The 22,309-nt window shown below is 43.2% G+C and overlaps 1 pseudogene; it reads right to left on the bottom strand.

Annotated features, from left to right (window-relative positions):
- Positions 1-1,414: 1,414 nt before the first annotated feature.
- On the bottom strand, positions 1,415-8,393 carry LOC136527576 (flocculation protein FLO11-like; annotated as a pseudogene).
- Between the last annotated feature and the right edge of the window lie 13,916 nt (positions 8,394-22,309).

Genomic DNA, 22,309 nt, shown 5'->3' with positions numbered 1-22,309 from the left:
TTCTCCTCCCTCCCTCTTTCTCTCTCCACAACACTCTCTCTCTCATTGCTACAGTGCACTACAGTGTTTTTAGCGAGCTGCTCTCGCACGCGGTCTGTCGCGGTTTGCTGTGCAGCCGGTACGCTGCCGGGCTGTTTACAGGCGCGCGGTGCGCACCACGCGCACGCTACCGGTACCGTACCAGCAGCTTTAGCGCTGCCCGGCGCGGACAGCCTGAATTTGGATTAGGGAACAACCAAGCTACACTGGCCTGGTTACTTATTGGCCCTGTTCGTGTGCCCTTAAATCCGGCTTGATCTGTTTTTTTTTCATCCAAAACAGTATTTTCCTCCGGAACAGTATTTTCTCTCACAAATTCCTCCAAATTCATGTAGATTGCTCCAAAATTCCTGCAAACGAACCGGCCATAGATTCAACAGCACTACGGCAGTACAGGAGCACCATCTTGTCTGTACATCCATCTTTACGCCTTGTTTAGTTCCCCCCAAATTCCCAAAAAGTGCTACAGTACCTATCACATCGAATGTTTGTGGCCCGTGCATGGAGCATTAAATGTAGATGAAAAAAAACTAATTGCACAGTTTGGTGGGAAATTGCGAGACGAACGTTTTGAGCCTAATTAGTCTATGATTGAACATTAATTATCAAATAAAAACGAAAATGCTACAGTAGTCCCAAATTCCGACTTCCTGAAACTAAACACGCGCTTAACTTTATTGTGGACACACAGGCGTCTCGATCTTCACCTGCATGTGAATCCACTGGACTTCATGACATTAGCTGAGGGCAACAAATTGGATTTCTGATCATGTTCACCTTTCGAATTAAAATTAAGTGAAGCAGGTTGAGAGGGTCATTTGTTTGCTCACAATTATTTGTAGCTGGCTCAAGAACCTTCTGTCGCTATTGAAGATGCCAGGTGACTGGTCATCTGGACCCACTATTTTGCACATTATTTGTAGCAGGCTAGCAGCGGCCATCGCCTATCGGAAATAATAATAAAAACAAAATAGCATCATAATGAAAACCAGATACGGATGTCTTCGGTGTCAAAGAAACAGCAACAAAGTACAACTTGCTTATCTGCTAGAATTCTTATACATACAACTGCCCGACATGACAAGATACATGGCGTAGCAACTGGACTATTCGTTGCACCAGCGTTTATATGGTCAGCTGACGTAATGCTTCCCCAACAAAATACAACAAGGTCACATCTAAATTCTTATCTAAGGGGGTGTTTGATTCCTTCTTACTTTTAGTCGTTGTCCCATCAGATACTTAACACATACAGAGTATTAAATATAGACTAATTACGAAATTAAATACACAGATTGAAACTGTTTTACGAGACAAATTTTTTAAGCCTAATTAGTCCATAATTTAACAATATGATGCTACAGTAAACATATGCTAATAATAAATTAATTAGGCTTTATAAATCTGTCTTGTGAATTACTAACGTATTCTGTAATTTATTTTTTTATTAATATCCGAACGCTCCATGCAGCGACACCCCTATATGACACCTCCTAAACTTTAGTCCCTGGATCAAACATCCCCTAGATCTTCAGCATGTGCATAACAGTTTAGCACCAACAAACAGAGCGGCCGGTCTAATTACAGTAGCTCCAGAGCTCAGGATCACAAAGATTCCTCCGAAGCCATACCCTGCTGAAATTAGAACAAAAAGCCTAACAGCTACGAAAGATCTACAACAATTACAGAAACTTTTCATTTCCTCTCGACCCACATCGTCTTCATTGAGATGAATCCCCCTATGACTATGAGTATAGTCCAGTGACAGGCACCGTCCAAGTTCTACATGCTAGTACCTCTAAATATAAGCACAGTTCCACAGATTTCACAAGATAAGCAACTGACAATAATAAATTGAACAGACCTCAAAAGTTTCAATCAACTACGTACATGCTCATCACAGACCAGTCGGGTGCAAAATGATCTCCTTCAGAGCCCTCATTGCCATGATAGTTGCTTGTATGTAGACCTTTCTTTGTCCCAACTGCCATCAGGTTCCTTTCTCTTTGTTCCTACTACTGGCATTTGGTAAATTCTTCCTTGATCTTCTGCAAAGCCATGTGGGTGTGTGATCAAATTTTGTCTGACTGGTAAAGGTACCCGTGCATCCTTTCCTTCTAAATCTATACTTCCAGGGCCTGAGTTAAGATCAAGGCCCTGACTTTCCCATTTACGACTACTGTCACGTCCACTGCTGTTGCTACCCTCTGCAAGATTTATAGCATACTGCCTTGAATGCTGGGCAGGTAATGATCCTGCTGGCCCAACAAGAGGGGGGGAGAGAGTTGAAAAATACGGAACTGCAGATGCAGAATTAGCAAATGTTGCTGATCCAACTGAAAATGCAGGTGCTTGAAGGTGGACACTTGGAGGAAAAGAAGGGAATCCTGCATATTGATATGCAGGCGGATGAAAAACCATTGCTGGAGACGTTGAAATAACTGGAGCCCTGCAGGGATCACCTCCAAATTGGCCACTGTCAGTGGTAGACGGAATAATCCTCTGGGCTCCGGATGCAGCCTCAATTTGGTACAGCTGTTCTCCTCTAGAAGGCAAAAATGATTGTATAGCTACTGGATCACAAGGGTTAGCAGAGGCAAGCCATGGTGATATATTACTCATGGCAACATTATCCATCCTTAAACCATGGAACTTGTAGGAATTGAATACTGCTTGTATTCTTAGCAGGTACGGTTCTTTGGCACAGGTTCAGTGACAGCATCATCAAGGCCTGGTCCACTATTAAGATCAAAGTCCCTCGAGATATTCATACCAGCATTAGAGACAATTCCAGGTAACGACCTTGTTGATGACAATGGGAGTTCAACTGTATGTGAAGCATTTGACACAAATTGGCCATTATCAGCAACTTCATCAGCTCTGTTCAGATCAAGCTCAATGCCAGCACTTCGTGACGAGCCATCTCGACTTTTCGTATTTCCAGATTCAGAACAGGTAGTCTGTGCAGAACTCTCTGGGATATCTTCCTGGAGAGCTTGGTCACCTGCAACATTCAAATCAAAACCAAGCTTGGGGCGAGACTGCTTCCTAGCAGTATGAGATACTGGAATGTCACGTGTGGTGGCAGGCATCTCCAAAATCTTCCTCGGTTCGGCTGGGCGGAATGCACTCGTAGCTGCTGAACCTTTCCATCCGATCTCAGGCTTTGCTCTTAGTAGGTTTTCAGGAGGAACAAATGGTCCTTTAGCTGGAGCAGCTACTGTTATTTGAGCTGACTGCAGCCCACATGTAATAGGCGAAGTAAATGGTGAAAGCCCAGTTAAATGGACCGTTGAGGAACATATAACAGGTGAGATAGTTGGCTCAGCCTGATGCCCATCATCCCCAGGTATTCCTTCATTCAAGTCGAAGTCAAGCTTTGCTGTACCATTTGACTTGGTGTGGGCAGCCAGAGAAGAACCTTCATCTGATGAGACAAGGTCATCTTTCCCGTCCTCCTTTCCACTCACACCATCACTGGATTTTTTTGAACTCTGCTTTGCACTATGCTCACTTTGCTGAGAATTGACACCTTCAGATTTTACATGACTGTTGGATTCACTTGAAGTGTCTTTTGATTCTTTCATCTCCTTAATCCCATTTGCTGGGGACGCTGCAGCTACAACTAGTTTTGAAACATCAGCCGAAGGGAAAAAAGCATTTTCCTTCTTTTCCTCCTCATTCCGCAGTATGCTACTATCGCCCACAGCGTCAGCTTTTTTCACCTCTGCAGCCATCAAATCTAATTTGCCAGCCATACTGTCACGGCTATCAAAGGCTCCTGAGTGGCCAGATGCACCCAGAAGCTGCTTATGATTAGTTGATGACTTTAACAAACCCTGGGCTTGTTTATCGGCAGCAGACAATGAAGATTCCCCAGCAAGAACCAATCTTGAACTTCTACTGGAAACAACCAGTCTACACTGACTGCCCGATGTAGAATCCACAGCGCCATCCTTGTCTGTACAGCCATCTTCAACTTTCCCATGTCTACATGCATCCCGATTTTCACCTGCAGATGAATCCGTATTAGGCACATTGACAATTTTAGCATTAGCTGAGTTGCACAAATTAAAGTTCTGATCATGTTCACCTTTGGAATCAACTGAATCAGGTTGAGAGTTGCATTTGTTTGCATGCCCTTCATGGATTTCAATTTTGACTGAAGATCCAACTGCTTTTGAATCTCCTAGCTCAGGAGATGGCACAGATTGGGCTTGTTCCTCCTTTGCCGCCAAACAAGTAATCACTTTTCACTTCCTTCCCACCGACAACTTTCTTAGCATCTGCTGGCCCTGGATCCTGTGATGGGCCCACATCACTTTCTACTTTAACCTTCCCAGCACTGTCACCCTCACAGCTCAATTTCTTTGCAGATAAATTTCTGGGTGAAGAAGATGGGGAAACCAATTCAGATTTAGATATTTCTCCTGCCACACTAGCAAGAAGATCCATTGCTGTGTCGTCTCCAGCATGCAAGGAATGACTAGCTTCAGAGTACTTGATTTCAATCAGAGCATTCATTGGACTGAATGAGTTTCCCACCTTGGTTTCACTTGAACAGACACCTTTTTCATTCATATATGATGAGGCTGAGCAAACAACTCGTGATGCATGTGCATCCTTAACAGAATCATCAGGTGTCCTGCTGTTGTCGTCATCTAATATAGCACATGGTGATTTGTCACCTTCCTCCAAACCAGCAGTTCCTTTAATATCATTGCTGTGCCAAGACTCTGCATTAACATCAGAAGTTAAATGAGGCCGAGAATTTTCAGTTTTCATTTTCACTCTGCGATCAGGCTGTTCATGTCTATCTGCAACCACAGGAGACGAAGCTCTACCACCAGTAACAGATGGGTCCTCGAAAGATCCTCCACTTGCACTTCTAGCAGGACTACAGGCCAGGATTTGGAAGCCGAACAATCAATCTATGATTATTTCCGTGCTCAGATGGCATGTCAACTCCTTTTTCAGAAGCTGATCCAGTTGGAGATGATTTATCTGGAAGCAAAGATCGATCAAGGGACACACATCTTCCCACAGAAGCTTCCTTCAGGTTCCCTGAAACAAGTCCATTGGTTGCCTTTCGATGGCCCCGTGAAGAACTTCCAGAAGTTTTACTAGCACCACCAGAAGCAGCAGTTGAGCTTCTTGCATCCTTTGATGGCTCACTAGAGCATGATTGGCTATTGTTCGGCGACTGGCTCGAGTTGCTACTTTTTTCCTCTTTCACAGTAGGCAGCTCAGAACCACCGGTTGATTTGCAGGGCTGGTCCTTCAAGTTGGCGGCAACATTTCCTGGTTGCATATGTTGTACTTTTGAAGAGACATAAGCAACGTGATTCAACTTTGCAACAGCATCTGTGCCCCCAGGTTTATGAGTCAAAACCTTTGGTGATGATAGCAGTGGATGCTGGATTCTTTGGGCTGTGCTCACTTGATCCACCTCGTTTGCTCCCAGTATTTGAAATTTCTTGGAAACCTGCTTTTCCAGGCCAGGAAGCAGATTGGTCAGTTAAAGGTTTCAAATCATTCGACTTCATTTCAGCATCAACACGTTTCTTCCAGTTCTCAACAAGACACTTAGCTTTCTTCTGTATCTCCAAATTTTTGTGGCTGCGGAGATGATTGACAGATTTTCCAATGCTACAACTTTGCAGTGCACTGAGATTAATAGGCAATTTAGCTAGTGCACGAAGTAGCGCCAAGAGAAGGTCATCAATAGGCTTATCTGCTTCTTTAGAACTACCGTCACCAGACTTCCCTTTGTGAGCCTCTTGAAGCCAACTATCCAACACGGGAAGGCCCCTTGATTGCAAAAATCTGCCAAGACAATCAGGGCTCTCTGTAGCTGCAATAACATCAGCAAGCATAACCCGACCAGCAAGGTCTACCCTCTGCTCAGTCTGATCAAGTTGCATAAGATGCACAAGCTTTTCAACTGCTTCTGTGTTTTGAAGTCCATCTTTTTCAACCTTTGCTATTTCAGACTTAAAATCGTCCAACTTGCTTCCAGGCTCACTGTCATCAACATGCAGACGATCTCGATCCCGCTTAGCTTGATCAATTCCTTGCTCACCTCTATCCCTCTTCTTTCCCTTGGATAAACCATAATTCTGTGTACCATCTGTAGAAGTCTTCAGTTGCTGGGATGCTGATGAACCATTTAGCTGCTTTGGAGACCATCCACCTGGCTGCACTGCAGCGTGCATTTCTAGCCTTGTTCTGTATAGAAGCCGATTTACTTCTTCCTGCCGTTCCTGGTAAAAAGTTTCACACACGAAACAAGCATTATAAACACATATAAGAGATAGAGAAAAACATGAAATAAATAATGAACCTACATTAATATAATCCCGGTCGGTAAGCCACCATAAACACTTGTTGTCAATATCGTATACACGCCAACATACAAATGAAGAGATTCCAACCGGGAGCTCAACACCTTTACGTAAAAAGGCAACTTTGCAAGGGTGCAGCAGGGAAACAGCAGATGCCTCGTCCTGGTGGAAAGAGTAGAAGATCTCGTTTGGTGCAGCGTTCAGCTGAATGCCCTTGTTAAGCTTAATGTCGGCAGGTCTATAAAGCCAACTAACGCGTAGTTTGGGATAGCCTTCTTCCTTTTTCTCAATCCAACGTATCAATCCAATGAATGGAGGAACATCAACAGCCCGGAAAAGAGCACAATCGCCAACTTGAATCTCGCGCCCGTCCTGAAAATTAAACAGTACTTATTATTTGTTCAAGGAGCACAAAACGTCCTTCATGTTAGTATAATACAATGTGGTCTTGTTATTTTGGTGTAGGAATTGAACACTGTGCGAATTATATTTGTAATCAAACAAGGAATGAAAAAACAATAGTAAAGCATGTAATTTCAATGAAGACTAGCATGAGCATGGTATGAGTTTGGCAGAGCTCCACTTCACTAGTGAAGTCGTTTTTGTTTTTTGTCTTTTTCTTGAGCTCAGCTCTACCAGAGCAACTAAAACTGTTTTGGTGAACTGTTTGGCAAAACAGCTCTACATGTGGTGCTCCTTAAAACATGCTCTCACGGAATCGCACGCAAGGCCACCTGAGCAAGTGGGAGCTTGGAGAAGCTACTATTTTCAGCTCATCTCGCATCCACCCTTTGTGAGAGCACGTTTTAAGGAGCTCCTCAGGTGGAGCTGTTTTATTTTACCCTCGTCTGGCACAAAACAGCTCCAAACAGCTTCTGAAGCTGGTGGAGGAGCTGTGCCAAATGGGGCCTAAGTAATCTAGTTACAACACACATATTGACTGGACGGTACTTGCCCATGATCCTTAGCAAAATTCCATAAAGAAGCTGTACCACTCCTTAAAAACTAAAAGGTGAAATTTTCATGCTGAGGGTGAGATGGCCATAGAATTGAATCCAATGATACAAAATAAAGTATGTTTACATATTAGCATGCTAGCAACTGCTACTAGAATAACCAACTCAACACACATTTCATGACACTTCTCATGCTAGTCTTTAAATTGCCACTAGGCAGTAGTATAGTCATACTTAACATCATAATCGTCATTATCAGGTCGACGGAATCTCATAAAGGTGAGCAAGGAAGTTCAATTGCAATACCCAACGAAGACGCACCTTTATAAAGGAGCCAGGGGACACTGGGCGGGGAGAATCGACGCACTCCTGCTCCCGCGCCGCCACCGCCGCTAGCTGATTAGAAGTCGTCCGAGGCGTAAGAACAGAAAAACGGGGAGAAGTAGCTGTTGCCGGTGATGGTGGAGCTTCTGCCTCTACGCGTGCCGCTGGCCACATGAGCCGAACGAGACGCCGCCTCCTGCCGTCGCACCCCTCAGTGCCGCGCCACCCATCCATATCCGGCTCGTTGCATCTTCTCCAACGTCGCCGCCGAAACCTCCTCCTCGCCGAGCTCCGGCACCGCGCCGCAACACCATCACCAGAACGCCGGCAGACCCTAGGCCCTCCGAAACCCTAGATCCGCGGGTCTGTGCTCTGCCCGCATCCGGAACACCCGAATTCGAGTCCAATCCGCCGATTAAGACGAACCGTCTAACCGGTGGGAGCTCGAATCCGGCAGAATCGACGGGCTCCGGTCAGGCTCGATTGGGGATTTCGGGATTTCAGGGCTAGGTCAGCGGAGTGGGGCTGGGCGCGGTGGCTTGGACTCGATCCGAGGTGGGGCGGAGGAGGAGAGAGAATTTCGGCGATTCGGGGGAAGAGAGATCGCGTCTGGGGGAGCAGGAGCGGCAGGGTCAGAGACGCCGAGCGAGTTCGGGTCGAGAGATGGGGAGAGGAGATGAGATGTCTCGTCTCGTCCTTTGCGGTTCCAGAGAGGAGAGGACAGCAGCAGAGGCAAATTTGACCATGCGTACTGATCGCAGCCCGTAATCAACAACAACGGGACGACAACAACGTGATCGCAGCCCGTAATCGGCAACAACGGGATGACAACAACGTAGCCTTTTAGTTTCAAAAGTTGTTGAATCCCAGCGAAAACCCTAGTGATGGTTGAGGTACTTAAATAGCTGTTTTTTTTAAGTATTTCTAGTTCAAACATAGATCTTTAGGTATATCCTAAACTTTTAAATCTCTTTTTTATAGCCTCCCTAATATTAATTTCGATCTTTCTCTAACTCTACTCATATTATTAGCTTAGCTTATGACTCCACAATGCACTGGTGTCTCTGTATGTCTCATTTGAACATGGCCAAATCACCTCAATCGAATGTTGGACAAGCTTTTCTTCAATTGGTGCTACCTCTAGGCGATAACGTATATTATCGTTCCGAACTCGGTCCATTCTTGTGTGACCGTAAATCTATCGCAACGTATGCATTTCTGTAACACTCAGTTGTTGAACATATCGAATCTTTATAGGCCAACTTATACTCCATACAACATAGCCGGTCTAATTATCGTTCTATAGAACTTGTTTCTTAGCTTTTGTAGTACTCTCTTGTCACAAAAAATGCCTAGAAGCTTGTCGCCACTTGATCCACCCTGCTTTGATTCTATGGTTAACATCCACATCAATATCTTCATCCCTCTGTAGCATCGATCCCAGATACCGAAAGATATCCTTCTTATACACTACTTGACCTTTCAAACTGTAACACTCTCGGTGTTATATTGTAAATTATTTACTAAAACATGTCATGAGCATCATGTTTATGTGTTAGTACATGTAATAAAGAGTGTAGATCAATTTTCGTAACTCAAAACGATCAACGCAAATACAAAATGAAAGTTAATTCAATAGTCATGTTATATCACTTAGGGTTTAAAACTAATTTTTATTAAGCAAAAATGCTATAGAACATGTATGTGGATACTTAAATAAAATTTAAAGTACAAACTTTGTAGATGACAATGAAATACATGCGGTCGAAAAATAATATTACTAGCTAAGATTTTCAATAGCTTAGAAATGCAATTTGAAATAGAGTTCAACTCAAAACTTAGAAAAATTTCGAAGTTTGTTGACAGTTAGACATTGCTATGTTTAGCAAACTATTCTCAGGAATTGGGTTAAAGAGCTATGTAGTGCTATAGCTTGATTAAGTAGCCTCATATATCCATCTGGAGTGTAGTGAAGACTGTTTATGTTTAGGACTAACGGGTTGGTTGCGGTAGAAGCTTTAAAATTCGTGCACAGCATGTTTTCGGTTTGTTTCCCTCGCGTGGGCGCGGTCACCGTGCGTCAGTGGTCATCGTCGCCGCGTCAGTGCGCCTTGTGCGCGCCCGTGTGTTGCCACGCTGGGCTGGGCGTGTGCCAGTGGGATTAGCCTTGGGCGCTGCCGTGTGAGGTCGCCGCTGCGGCCCGTGTCGCGCTGCCGCCCGCCCTGCGCGTTGCCGTGCTGCCCCGCTCCTGTGTTGCTGCCGCTACGGACCGCTCTGCCTCGCTATCGCTCATCGTGTTGTGCTGCGGGCCAGCCTCATTCGCTGCTCGCTGCGTTCGCTGTCGCGCGTTGCCGGCGTGCACGTGGGGTGCTCCCGTTGCGCTCGAGTCGTCGCCTCGCCTTAATGGCACTATGGTCGCGTGAGCCAGGCCACGCCTACCGTCTCGCGTGTGCATGTGGCTAGTTGTGGAGGGCATGCTCGTTGTTTGTGCTTTGGACAGAAGCACTCGATCGCGACATACGCGTCCCGCCAGGGCGCATAGCCGTGCCACTGCTGCTGCTGTATTTTCCCCTGCTACACCTATACCACCCGCAGTCACATCGCGGCCATCGAGGGCCCGAGCGCGGGCACCAGCCATCAATTCTTCATGCTCGTGGGTGCGCCCGGTCGCTAGCGTCTCAACCGCCACCTCACCGCTTTGAATTGCATCATGATGAGCCCCAATTTGGGAGCTTCCACTCCGTCGTGCCATTTTAGGCCACGTAAGGCCGCAGCCTGGGGCAGCCTCTAGCTTACCTTTCCGAGCCAATCCAGCTATGCCTCTAGTTTAGCCTCCACCTCCACTTCACCCTGCGCACCTCACTAGCACCTCTACCATCTCGTCGTAGCCACTAACGTGGCCGCGCCGTCTCGGAGCATCGCCGAATCCCACCACCTGCACGTGGCCAGCCCTGTTCGGGGAACCTCCGACCAAACCACCACCGCAGCCGCAACTAGGGTATGATAGTGATACTATAGCGCTAGCTAGTTCACCCCGCGGTGGCTTAGGGTGACCGACATGGCCACGCCGCTGTCGCACATGGCCGCATGCCATGGTCACCACTTCCACGAGCTCCGCCGCTCCTATAACCTAGGCTAGTGTAGGCGCTAGGGTTGTAGATGGGGGTCAGCCCATTAGTGGAGCCAGTGCGGGTCCTAGTTGGCTGGCGTGGCCATCTAATGCCATCGCTGCCGCGCCGCGCACGTGGGTGGCCAGAGGACCGGACCATTGTAAAGGAGAGTAAGGGGAAGGGCTTATTTGCATAGGAGCAGTCTGTAGCAACAACTTTTATTTTTGGGTAATGAGCTAATTTAGTGCATAGCTTGGTCATTTTGAGCTCACAAAAATCAGCAAAACATAATTTTCCACACTTAGAAATTTTCTAAGTCTTGATGAGTTTACAATTTGACTTGCCTAACTTTGGAGTGATGTATCTTCCTAATCGTTGCGATTTAGACTTTGATCATGTAATCAATATTGGAGTTGGTATATAGGGCTACAACTTTTGTTAAAATTTTTTTCGCTAATGAGTCGTGGATTAGGCACTAATGCATCGTCAAATAGCGCTGTCAGATGTTGAATGGGGCTCTGATGGCCGTCGTGTGTCCAAGTGGTCGCTTTTGAAGTTCTTAGTGAGATTTGTCAAGAATTTGGCGATGAGGTGGTAAATGGGCCTGTTGGATCTTTCCCTAGAGTGGATGCATCACAGACCACTTGGATCTAGCAAGACGGTAATGCTTTAGTGAGAGACAGGGATGAAAGAGCTGGAAGTAGTAATGCTACAATGAGTGCTATGTATGCAGTCATGAGGATATTTTATTCACATCAAGATAGCTACATCAACTATATGCAAGAGCTCCAAAGAGCACAGGCCACATAGCGTAGGTTGCGAGGACGTGTGCGCAGGCATCGAAGGGCTGTTAGAGCAGCCCAGAATGAAATAGGTAATTTTATGACAGCCTTGGACGCTCGTCGGGGGTAGTTTTTTGGTGCCATGGCAGAAAGAGATGCAACTAGGGCTGAATTACAAGGCGTCCATACTGAGAGGGATGATGTCATTCGTCTTGCTGAAACAAGAGAGGCAGCTAGGATTAGGACCATATTCTAGGTTGCTAGGCAGGCCACAGAGTTTGACCGCTGAAAGCTCTAGTTTGGTTTTGGTAAATTAATAAAACCCTAAGTGATAACCTAGTTTACCAAAGTGATTATGAGATAGGTGACACATTCCAAGTGGTGAAGCAAATGAAGATCATGATATAATGATGATGGTGATAGCATGGTGATGATCATATGCTTGGACTTGGAAAAGAGGAAAGAAAAACAAAAAGCTCAAGGCAAATGTGAAATTGATAGGAGCTTTTCAATTTAGTGATCGAGACACTTAGAGAGTGTGATCATATTTAGGATCAATGGCCATACTATTAAGAGGGGTGAAACTCATATCAAAATGCGATTATCAAAGTGCCACTAGATGCTCTAACTCATTGCATATGCATTTAGGATCTAGTGGAGTGCTAACACCCTTGAAAATGTTTGTGAAAATATGCTAACACATATGCACAAAGGTGATACACATTGTGTTTAGCACTTGGGAGCAAGGGTAAGAAACTTCACTGGCGGAGTGTCCGTCTGTAGAGTGCGAACAGTCCGACAGTGCCACCGACACCCTATACAGAAAAGATAGGATTTTGCAGAGTGCACCGAACACTGGTCACGCAGTGATCGAACGCTGGGGTCTACGTCTGGTCAGTGGCACACAGTGAAGTATGGGAGTTAGTTGAGAGGCCTATGGATCATAATATAATTGATACCAAGTGGGTCTTTCGGAACAAGCAAGATCAAGATGGCATAGTAATAAGGAACAAAGCAAGATTAGTGGCTCAAGGTTACACTCAAGTTGAAGGTCTTGACTTTAGAGAAACATATGCCCTGGTTGCAAGATTGGAAGCAATTAGGATCTTGTTAGCCTATGCTTGTGCCCACAACATCAAGTTATACCAAATGGATGTGAAAAGTGCATTTCTCAATGGATACATCAATGAGCTTGTGTATGTTGAGCAACCTCCCGGTTTTGAAGATGAAAAGAAACCCAACCATGTTTACAAGTTGAGAAAGGCTTTGTATGGATTGAAACAAACACCAAGAGCATGGTATGTGAGATTGAGGGATTTCCTACTCTCTAAGGGATTCAAGATGGGAAAGGTTGACACCACTCTCTTCACCAAGAAGCTTGGAAATGACTTGTTTGTAATGCAAATCTATGTTGATGATACCATATTTGGGTCAACATATCAAGATTTTTGTGAGGAGTTTGGTAAGATGATGGCAAGCGAGTTTGAGATGTCCATGATTGGAGAGTTAAGTTACTTCCTTGGTCTTCAAATCAAACAATTGAAGAGTGGTACATTTATGAGTCAAGGCAAGTATATCAAGGACATGATCAAGTATTTTGAAATGGATTATGTTAAAGCTATTAGTACACCAATGGGGACAAATGGAAGCTTGGATAGTGATGCTAGTGGCAATATGGAGGATCAAAAGTTATATCGGTCTATGATTGGAAGCCTACTCTTTGTGACCACATCAAGGCCGGATGTGATGTTTAGTGTATGCATGTGTGCAAGATTTCAAGCCTCACCAAGAGAAAGTCATTTAAAGGCTATAAAGAGAATATTGAGGTACTTGAAGCATACACAAAATGTTGGATTGTGGTATCCCAAAGGAGCAAGATTTGAGTTGATTGGATATTAAGACTCGGATTATGCGGGATGCAAAGTTGAGAGAAAGAGAACATTAGGCACATGTCAATTGTTGGGAAGACCACTTGTTTCATGGTCATCAAAGAAGCAAAATAGTGTTGCATTATCAACCACCAAAGCCGAATACATATCCGCCGGTAGTTGTTGTGCTCAATTACTTTGGATAAAGGCTACTTTGAGTGACTTTGGAATCAAGTTCAAGAAAGTGCCATTGCTATGTGACAATGAATGTGCAACCAAGTTAACAAACAACCCGGTTCAACATGCAAGAACAAAGCACATTGATGTCCGCCATCACTTCATAAGAGATCATCAACAAAAAGGGGACATTTGAATTGAGAGTGTAGGCACCAAAGATCAACTTGCTGATATATTCACCAAGCCATTAGATGAGAAAAGGTTTTGCAAGCTAAGGAATGAATTGAACATATTGGATTTCTCAAATATGTGTTGATGCACCCCCCATTATATGACATGCCTCTCCTTCGAGCAAAGCAAGGTAAAGTTGATTGACATGTCATTCATCCATTGCTAAGGATTTGTTTAGTGCATCTAGTCATTCCTATCATGTCCTAGGTTCATTCATGAAAATTAAATGAATTTAATGCTTGTATGGTACCACTATTGCTTGTATGCTTGAAATGATCTAGTGGTAGCATACGACATGTTTGTGAGTTTGTAAACCTAGTGTTTAATCTAGAAAATGAGCTATAAGTGTTTAACTCAACATGGTGCATGATAACCCTTTTTGGAGGTGTGAAGAAGCTTGCCCTTGGATCAAACCGAGTTAAATATCTTTTGCAAGTGATCTAGATTGAACTAAATTGGGAAAATGGTCCTCACTTCACATGGTTTCACCCCAACCTATCTAAAATTTGAGCTCGCCTTTTTGTGCTAATTGTTGATAAAGGGAGAGAGAAATTCACAAAGATAGTAAGATAGGGGGAGAAAACAAATGAAATGACATTGTAAGAGGATCAATAAAAATTACACAAGTAGGGGGAGCAAGCTCATAAACTTGTATGTTGCATTTGAATATGCATTTCATATATTTGCTTGCATGGCACAAGTTTTAAATTTCAATATCCATGCTTGTGTGGTGTATACTAGTTGTAGGTTTGAATGGTGAAATGAAAAACTAGTAGGCATAGGTTAAGTAACTAGACTCATGCTCACATTATGATAACTAGACCCTCACTTCTAGTGTTGATCTGATGGGGTATTCTAGTTTTTGTGTATGTCTAGTTACTAATGGTGCTAAGGATGGTATATTGCTGCACTCCGATTGGTATCACGCTTCAAAGGTCCATCTCTTATACCTTAGCATCATTTGGTAGAAATTATCTCCTATATTTTCTATCTAAGCATATGTGCAAGCTACAATCCAAACTCTTAGCACATATATAGAGGGAGCAATTGCTACCATTTGGAGTTCATGAAACTTGTCCATATTCTTTTACACATGGTAAATATGCTTGGGCAAGTAACATGGATTTAATTAAACTTCAATTTATATCTTTGTGAAAGGGTTGTCATCAATTACTAAAAAGGGAGAGATTGAAAGCTCTAGTTTGGTTTTGGTAAATTGATGAAACCCTAAGTGCTCACCTAGTTTATCAAAGTGATTATGAGATAGGTGGCACATTCCAAGTGGTGAAGCAAATGAAGATAATGACATGATGATGATGGTGATGGCATGGTGATGATCATATGCTTGACTTGGAAAAGAGGAAAGAAAAACAAAAAGCTCAAGGCAAAGGTGAAATTGATAGGAGCTTTTCGGTTTAGTGATCGAGACACTTAGAGAGTGTGATCACATTTAGGATTGATAGTCATACTATTAAGAGGGGTGAAACTCATATCAAAATGCGGTTATCAAAGTGCCACTATGTGGCAGAACCTCCTAAGGAATCGGGCCCACATGCACCTATCGTTGTCTTAACAGACCTCGGATAGCGTACACGAGTTCCCAACAACTCAACAGGTCTGTCGGGTGTCCTCGGGAAACCCGAATCATCCACGATTTTTAAACAGGATCCCAATCACAGTCATTGCAGATTACAACAGTTTATTCAAATATATACCAGAGTAAAAGATAGCGGAAGTCTTAAGATAACATAGTTACAAACCAGTTGTTTTCAAACTTACAATACCAAAGTGTCATACAACCATAGTAGCGGGGTAATATTACATTAACTTTATTTATCAAACAAACTAGTGCCTTGTCCAAAGGCCATTCATCACTCCTCATCGTCATTGGCTTCAAACACAGACATGCAGCAGGGACCAAAACAAGCCTGCGCATGCGACTCACCTGCAACAAGGGTTAACAAACCCTGAGTACAAAAGTACTCAACAAGACTAACCCGACGTAACGGGGTGTAAGACTTTAGAGATGCAGGGGTTTGGGGCAAGGTAAGGATGTAGCAAGATTCAAAAGTTCTTTGTCAAAAGCTTACTATTCTTCATTCTATTTTCAAGTTTACCACTAAGTTCTTTTAGTTCATTATCTCAACTAAATATACATTTCCCATATTCCATTCCTTCTCATTCCATTCTTTTTCTCATATTTTAGTAATTCACCAGTACTACATTGCTTCTGTAATGAATCGAGTCTCCATATCCGCGGAGCACCGGCAATTCGAATTGATTCAAGTCCCAGCTGGGGATTCCTTATCACACGACATATGTAGAACTTAATCTTGCATATATCAACCTCGCTATCGGATCTTCCTATACTAAGCTGTCTCCACGCCACCCGAGAGCACAGCACACCTCAAATCCGGCCACATTCTAGCCACGAGGGTACACGCTACTCCCGCCATCTCTCCACTCCCAGTGCGCGGGCATTCGTCTTAGTATCGGATTAGCCGAAGTAGGCTTACCAGAGTATGCGACCAGTACTACAAAGTGTCTCGTTCAGAAGATCCACAATGAGTGGCCTTTAAGCGACATAGTCGGCAACATTACCCAACATTCAAGATAAGTCACCCGACAAGTCTCTAATTCATTCTACATTCTTTCTTTCTTTGGCCAGTATGCCATCTTTGATTGCATCGAAACTTTTACTTTGAAAGCCTACCATAAAGCATACTAAGCATTCTACGCTTTTGTAAATGAAAACATCTTCAAGGATGGTAAACAATTAACAAGGAAGGTAATGCATCAAGTAGGTAACATTTGAATTAAACAACTTAATGCAATAAATAACATAGGTGATAAACTTTTCAAAGTAAACAAGGTAAGGGCTTAATGCATAAACCGGGGCTTGCCTTCGTTGACGATCTCAGATTCTAGTTCAGTACCACAATTATCGAATCCCGTGACAACCGGGGATTCTTCCAGAACTTGCTCAACTAGAATCGTTTCGTTCTCGGGTTCTACATGAAATGATAACATATGCTTTAACATGATGATAATGTAAACATGATGCTTTCACGGCACATGAAATGTAAAAACACCCGCAAAAGATTTTATTTCGCGGTACAGTTGCAAGCCAACAAAACCAACCTGCAACACTATTATTAAGAACCACACATGTGACTTGACCTAATGGATCTTGAAACCCTACTAGTCACAAAACATGACCAAAACAAGATCCAACACTAATCAAACACTTAGGGTTTCGACGAGTTAACTTGTTAATGACATTGGTTATCACATGAAATGTCATTAAGATTTACTAATTACAAATTAGGTATGAGTTCAATACTAATTAAGGTACTAAGGATCATTATAAGTGAATGACCCAAGGTCAACAATCAATTCTAAAGTCAAACAAATCCTAATTGATTAAACATTAATTAAATGAATAATTAATTAAATAATTAAGTCTACATTAGGTATAAAATAAACTTTGTCCAATTAAGCTCAAATTTTTATGTAAGCTTCCTCATGATAAATTAGTGTACCAAAATAAATTTCATAACTTTTGGAGTTATATAGTGACCTACAAAAATCATGGAAATTGCATTTTTCAATTAATGGACTAAATATTTGAACATTAAAAATTTATTCAAATTCCAAGTTTCAAATTTTTAAATCATACTAAAACATGTACAGAAGCTACCCACAAATTTTCAGAATTTTTGGATGTGTAAATAAATTCCTACAAAATTGCCAAATTGCTGCACTATTCAAAAACAGAAAACAAAAATCAGCACTATTCTTCTTCTCCCTGCTCACTGACAGACTGACCCCACGCGTTAGCGGCAGTGAACCAGACACGGCGGCGCGGCCAGCTCCGGCCAGCAAAACGCGCCGGTGGTGAATCTCCGGTGAGACGGACTGCTCCTACATGATCTACACCAAGTCGTGCATCTATCCCAAGCCTCAGAACAGAAAAGGGCACACCGGATGGAACTCGACGCCGGCCATGGCGGCTCGGACCCGACGGTGATCGATGTAACTAGGGCTACGGCGCAGTAGAGTCAAAGGAAGAGTGAGCAACACGCTCAGGAGTTCACCGTGATCACGATGATGGGCTTGGTGCAGTCGGAGATGGTCTGGAGTAGCCTGGCCACGGTGAGGGCAGTCGCGGCGGAGCTCCGACCGGTCACGGGGAAGACGGGTTGCGCCGGGCGATTCCGGCCAACATCAGCGACGAGAGCAAATCGAGGAGGAGCGCAAGACCAATGCGATCGCGTTGACGTAGCTGGGAACGACTGACGCGGCTCGACGAGGCCTACGGCGAGCGGCGGAGCTATGCGGTGGCGGAGCAGAGCAGAGGGGAAGAACGGGAGCGACGACGGCGACTGTGGCTATTTATAGCCCGGAAGAAGGCGTCCGGTGTCGCCAACGCACGGGCGGATTCGCCACGGTGACATCGGCGTGTCACCGTGCGTGAAAGCGGCGAAGAAGGTCGGCGGCAAGCAGACTGCGTGGCGCCGGCGGTGAGCGGCGATGTGATTTTTAAATTTTGCATTATTTACAGAACTGCCACTGTGCCTATTTTCCAAAATACTCAGAAATTTTCTAAAGAAGTTGAAAATCTCCAAAAATGAAAGTTGTTCAATTTTTCAAACTCTACAACTTTGCTTCTAGGAACATTTTCAAATTCTGCCTCCATTTTGAATTTCACATTTGGGGTACATTTAAAGATTTGAATCATTCCAAAATTACTCCAAATTTTGTATGTAAACTTGAAAAACTTTGAATACCAAAGTTGATCCTTATAAAATAATCTCTAACTTTGCTTTTTGCCTCAACCCCAAATTCCTCATGGATTTTGAATTAGTTAAAAGGGGCAAAAAGGACTTTTATAATTTGAATGTGAATTCAAATTTGATTTGTCTTCCTTTTACTTAGATTTTGATTTTTGACCAGCAACATGGCCCATTAGGGTTATTTGAGTCAAATGACACATGGCCTCACATGAACACATGAAATTTGACCCTTGTGGTCATGATCTGTATTTAGGATTTTTGAAACACATCACATGAAATAACAACATTATGAAATAAACCTTATTTAGTGAATGCATTCAAACTTTATACTATATGAATGCTTTGCAATGCACATGATGACATGTCAAATTTTAGTATTAGGTCAAAACACCAGAGGTGTTACAACCCTTCCCCCTTAAAGAAATCTCGTCCCGAGATTTAAAACTTAAGGCTAAGTAATGGAAAAGGAAATGTGTCAAGCTAACACATTACAACTTTATTCAAAAGGCTAGTGAGGGGTTTTTTTTCCATTCTGTTAATAAGTAGACAAGTTACAATATAGACAAGGTATTGCAACTAGATAGAAGCGAAGAAGTCAGGAAAGTTCTCTTCTAAGTAATCCTCGGACTCCCAAGTAGCTTCATCTTCCGTGTGTTGATTCCATTGTACTTTGTAGAACTTGATTGTACGTCTGCGAGTGACTCGATCTTTCTGATCTAAGACTCTAATGGGGTACTCGGCATAAGTCAAATCAGGTTCTAGTTCTATAGCACCAAAGTCAACTTCTTGGTCAGGTACTTGAAGACACTTCTTTAACTGAGATACATGAAAGGTATCATGCACCGCTGACATGTGATCTGGTAGCTTGACGCGATAGGCGACTGGTCCACATCGTTGTTGGATCTGAAAAGGGCCGACATAACGGGGTGCCAACTTTCCCCGAATCCCAAATCGATGAACTCCTTTCATCGGTGATACCTTGAGGTAGACATAATCTCCCACTTTGAATTCTAGCGGTCGTCTCCTCTTATCAGCATAGCTTTTCTGTCGGGATTGAGCTACCTTCATATTAGCTTGTATGAGTTTAACTTTCTCTTCAGCTTCCTTGACCACATCCGGTCCAAAGAACCAACGTTCTCTAGATTCTGACCAATTTAAAGGTGTTTGGCACCTACGGCCATACAGTGCTTCGAATGGTGCCATTTTAATGCTCTCTTGATGGCTGTTGTTATATGAGAATTCCGCTAAGGGAAGGCATTCATCCCATTTAGCACCAAAGGAAAGAACACAGGCTCTTAGCATATCTTCAAGAATTTGATTTACCCTTTCAGTCTGTCCGTCTGTTTGCGGATGATAAGCAGAACTACGGATAAGTTTAGTTCCTAAAGACTCATGTAGACTTTTCCAAAACTTGGATATGAACAATGATCCTCTGTCAGAAACAATGGTCTTGGGTGCCCCATGCAGACTGAAAATTCTATCAAGATAAAGCTTTGCATACTGCTCCGCTCGATATTTATCTCTGACTGGCAAGAAATGAGATATCTTGGTTAGACGATCAACAATAACCCATATTGAATTGTAGCCTGCAGATGTCCTAGGCAACCCTACTATGAAGTCCATACAAATATCTTCCCATTTCCAAGATGGAACTGGCAATGAATGTAATGGACCTGCAGTCTTCATATGAACTGCTTTGACTCTCTGGCAAATATCACACTTGGCCACATATTGAGCTATTTCTATTTTCATTTTGGTCCACCAATATCTCTTTCTCAGATCATGATACATTTTGTTGCTACCCGGATGAATGGAGTATCTTGTAGAATGAGCTTCATCAAAAATCTGCTTTCGCAGCTCTGGATTTTTGGGTACTACCAACCTATCATTGAACCATACGACATCTGATTCATCAATCTTGAAACAGGTTGGTTTTCCAGATCTAACCTTATCCTTAATATGGGCTATGCCCTTACTTTTCTGTTGAGCAGCAATGATCAGATCTTTGATAGTGGACTCGACTACAATATTGGACAGGGAACCTTGTTCTATGATTTGTAAATCCAGATGCTCCATCTCTTGACACAATGTTCGCTGCATAGGTTCTACAATTAGGCAATGACAATGACTCTTGCGACTCAGGGCATCGGCAACCACATTAGCCTTGCCCGGATGATAATGCACTTCTAAGTCATAATCTTTGATAAGTTCTAACCATCTCCTTTGCCTCATATTCAGCTCTGACTGAGTGAAGATGTATTTCAAACTCTTGTGATCCGTATAGATATGACATATATTGCCCAATAAATAATGTCGCCAAATCTTGAGTGAATGGACAACAGCAGCTAATTTAAGATCATGGGTGGGATAATGTTCTTCGTGCTTCTTGAGTTGTCTGGAAGCATATGCTATGACTCTGCCTTCTTGCATAAGAACGCAGCCAATACCAATTCCAGATGCATCACAATAGATATCAAATGGCCTCTCAATATTAGGTTGTGCTAATACTGGTGCAGTTGTCAGTAACTTCTTCAACGTCTGAAAGGCCTCTTCACATTCGGTTGACCATACAAACTTAGTTTGATTTTTCAATAGTCCAGTAATTGGCTTCGCAATTCTGGAGAAGTCAGGGAGAAACCGACGGTAATACCCTGCCAACCCCAGGAAGCTACGAACTTGATGAACAGTTGTAGGTGCTTTCCAATTAAGGACTTCTTCTACCTTGCTCGGATCAACAGCTATACCTTCAGCAGATAGCACATGACCCAGAAATTGTACTTCCTCCAACCAAAATGCACATTTGCTGAACTTGGCATATAGTTGATGATCTCTTAATCTTTGTAGAACAATACGGAGATGTTCCGCATGTTCCTCTTTGCTCTTAGAGTAGATAAGAATGTCATCAATAAACACCACGACAAACTTATCCAACTCAGGCATGAAAACTGAGTTCATCAGGTACATGAAATGAGCCGGGGCATTGGTCAGCCCAAAAAACATGACTAGATACTCATATAGACCATATCGGGTAGTAAACGCTGTCTTTGGCACATCTTCATGTCTGATCTTAATCTGGTGGTAGCTTGATCTTAAGTCTATCTTTGAGAATACTTTAGCTCCCGCAAGTTGATCAAAAAGCAAATCAATTCGGGGTAATGGGTATTTGTTCTTGATGGTGACTTCATTTAATGGCCTATAATCAACACATAACCTTAAGGTTTGGTCCTTCTTCTTCACGAAAATAGCAGGACATCCCCAAGGTGATGAACTGGGTTGAATGAAACCCTTGTCTAACAACTCTTGTAGTTGCATTTTTAATTCTGCTAATTCTTTCGGTGGCATCCTATATGCTCTTCTGGACACTGGTGCTGTCCCTAGTTTCAGATCAATTCTGAACTCTACGTCTCGGTCTGGTGGCAGACCAGGTAGGTCATCAGGAAAGACATCCGTAAACTCACATACCACTGAAATTTCCTCGGCTCCTTCAACAATAGTTGCATAGACTGTCTCCACTGTACTCTTAGGAAAAGGAAGTTGGATGAGAAGTTGGGTTTTGCTGTCAGGTGCATTTACCCTTATTGTTCTACGCAGGACATCTATGATAGCCCCGTGTTGAGTTAACCAGTTCATACCAAGGATCACATCTATATCTTGATCCTTTAATATCAGCATATTGGTAGGG

Source organism: Miscanthus floridulus, chromosome 2 (assembly GCF_019320115.1).
Source record: "Miscanthus floridulus cultivar M001 chromosome 2, ASM1932011v1, whole genome shotgun sequence".
Taxonomy (NCBI): domain Eukaryota; kingdom Viridiplantae; phylum Streptophyta; class Magnoliopsida; order Poales; family Poaceae; genus Miscanthus; species Miscanthus floridulus.
The sequence above is the reverse complement of the archived record's forward strand: the minus strand, read 5'-3'. Positions and strand labels throughout refer to the sequence as shown.